Genomic DNA, 3,348 nt, shown 5'->3' on the forward strand with positions numbered 1-3,348 from the left:
TTTTTTTCTTTTTTATTCTTCTCTTTTTTTTAATAAATATTTTTGTGGCAGGACTCGCTTTCTCTGTCACCCAGGCTGGAGTGCAGTGGCGCCAACACAGCTCACTGCAGCCTCGACCTCCTGGGCTCAAGAGATCCTCCCACTTCAGCCTCCCTAGTAACTGGGATTACAGATGCGTGCCACAACGCCTGGCTAATTTTCTGGTTTGTAGAGATGGGGTCTCGCCATGTTGCCCAGGCTGGTCTCGAACTCCTGGGCTCAAACAGTCCTCCCGCCTTGGCCTCCCAAAGTGCTGGGATTACAGGCATGTGCCACCATGGCCAGCCATAAATATTTTTTTTAATTTCAATAGCTTTTGGGGTAAAAGTGGTTTTCTTTTTTTGTTTTTAGTTTGTTTGTTTGTTTGTTTTCAGATGGAGTTTCACTCTTGTTGCCCAGGCTGGAGTGCAATGGGACGACCTCAGCTCACTGCAACCTCTACCACCCAGGTTCAAGCAATTCTCCTGCCTCAGCCTCCAGATAAGCTGGGACTACAGGCACCTGCCACCATGCTCAGCTAATTATTTTGTGTTTTTAGTAGAAACGGGGTTTCACCATGCTGGCCGGGCTGGTCTCAAACCCCTGACCTCAGGTGATCCACCTGCTTTGACCTCCCAAAGTGCTGGGATTACAAGCGTGAGCCACCACGCCTGGCCTGGTTTTGATTACATGGATGAATTGTTTAGCGGTGAAGTCTGAGATGTTGGTGCACCCGTCACCTGGAAATGTACACTGTACCCCATATGTAACCTTTTGTCCCTCATCCCCCTCCCAACCTTTCCCACCCCAAGGGCCTGTGGTCCATGATATCATTCTATGTGTTTGCATCCTCATAGCTTAGCTCCCACTTACAAGTGAGAACACATGATATTTGGTTTTCCATTCCAGAATTACTTCACTTAGAATAATGGCCCCTAGCTCCATCCAAATTGCGGCAAAAAAAAACATTATTTCACTTTTTTCATGGCTGAATAATATTCCATGACGTATATATACCACGTTTTCTTTATCCACTCATTGATTGATGGGCACGCCGGTTAGTTCCATATCTTTGCAATTGTGAGTTGTGCTGCACAAAACATATGCGTGCAGGTGAACATTGATCTCGAGCAGTGTTCCTGGAGTATTTGACACCAGCTGGAATCATTTTTCAGTTTCTCCTCTCTATGAAATAGACTCATCTTCAGCAATAATCATGAAATAAATGCAGGTCAGGTGCAGTAGCTCACGCCTGTAATCCCAGCACTTTGGGAGGCTGAGGCAGGCAGATCAACTGAGATCAGGAGTTCGAGACCAGACTGGCCAACATGGCGAAACCCTGTCTCTACTAAAAATGCAAAAATTAGCTGGGTGTGGTGGTGCATGCCTATAATCCCAGCTACTCAGGAGGCTGAGGCAGGAGAATCACTTGAACCCAGGAGGCAGAGGTTGCAGTGAGGTAAGATCATGCCATTGCACTCCAGCCTGGGCAACAGAGCAAAACCCTGCCAAGAAGAAAGAAAAGAAAAGAAAAGAAAGGAGAGAGGGAGGGAAAGAAGGAAGGAAGGAAAGAAAGAGAGTGAGAAAGAGAGAAAGAGAGGAAGGAAGGAAGGAAAGGGAAGGGAAGGGAAGAAGGGAAGGAAGGAAGGAAGGAAGGAAGGAAGGAAGGAAGGAAGGAAGAAAGAAAGAAAGAAAGAAAGAAAGAAAGAAAGAAAGAGAAAGAAAGAAAGAAAGAAAGAAAATGCAGACACTGAAAATTTGGTTAATGTCCGATATAATCATATTTTATGTAAATAATTGTCCGGTAACTAAGGGAACTTTAATAAAACCGAAATATCTGCAAGCAGCGCAATTCCAGCGAGTCATTAAATCAATGGTGTAAAGAATGATGTAAAATAACGTAACATTTTATTTTCTTGCCTCATTCTTTTTAACGTGAAAACAATGAACAAATTTTAAAGCGTAAGTTTCCATTTTAAAGATATCAGTCGAATTCAGCACTAGAGTTCATGTATGAACTAAAATTTACACTTGCAAACAAATATACATAACGGTTTGCAGTGCTCCCCTGGTTTCAATACAAATAAAATCTCCCAGTGGTCACAGTAAAGTACAGAATCGAAGTCATTCAAGTTCTGTGTTTTCATCCTTAAATCATCTTTTATTATTTCTTTCTAATCTAAATTCAGGAAGATGTAGATGTATTATACTATCATGAGGTTTAGAGACACTCAAGCCATTCCAAACCATTGTGTTTCTCCAAATGAAAGTAGATAGTTGAATGATGGTTGCCAGAGGCCAGGAAGGGTAGTGAGGAGGAAGAGGGAGAAGGGATGTTTAATGGGTCCAAAATACAGTTAGAGGCCGGGCACAGTGGTTCACACCTGTGATCCCAGCACTTCAGGAGGCCGGAGAGGGAGGATCACTTGAGGCCAGGAGTTCAAGACCAGCCTGGGAAACATAGTGAGACTCCCATGTCTATTAAGAGTTTAAAAATTAGCCAGGCATGGGGGCACATTCCTGTGGTCCCAGCTACTCAGGAGGCTGAGGTAGGAGGATGGCTTGAGCCCAGGAATTTAAAGCTGGAATGAGCTGTGATCTCCCCACTGCACTCAGCCTGGGCAACAGAGTGAGACCCTGTCTCTAAAGAAAGAAAAAAGTTAGATAGAAGAAATAATACCTAGTGTTCCGTAGCACAATAGGGCACCCATGGTTAATGATAACTTATTGATGGCAGGGCATGGTGGCTCACGCCTGTCATCTCAGCACTTTGGGAGGCTGAAGCAAGTGTATCACTTGAGGTCAGGAGTTTGAGACCAGCCTGGCCGACATGGTGAAGCCCCGCCTCTACTAAAAATACAAAAATTATCCGGGCATAGTGGTGGGTACCTGTAATCCCAGCTACTCAGGAGGCTGAGGCAGGAGAATCGCTTGAACCCGGGAGGCGGAGGTTGCAGTGAGTTGAAATTGAACCACTGTACTCCAGCCTAGGCAACAGAGCGAGATTCCATCTAAGGGGAAAAAAAAAAAAAAAAAGCTTATTATATATTTTGAAATAATTGAACAAGTGTCATTGAAAAGTTCCTAATACAAAGAAATGTTTGGGGTAATGGATGTCCCAGTTACCCTGATTTGATCATGACACATTGTATGTTTGTATCAAAATATCGCATATGTCCCATAAATATGTACACTTATTATGGTTCCACAATAACTAAAAATAAATTTAAAAAAAAAGAAAGTGAATAATTGAATCCACTTTTGTCTGGACTGCCCCTGTACATGGGAAGTTCTCTGAATTAATTTCCATGCAGAACACAAAGTTCACGA

Source organism: Papio anubis, chromosome 20 (genome assembly GCF_008728515.1).
Source record: "Papio anubis isolate 15944 chromosome 20, Panubis1.0, whole genome shotgun sequence".
NCBI lineage: Eukaryota > Metazoa > Chordata > Mammalia > Primates > Cercopithecidae > Papio > Papio anubis.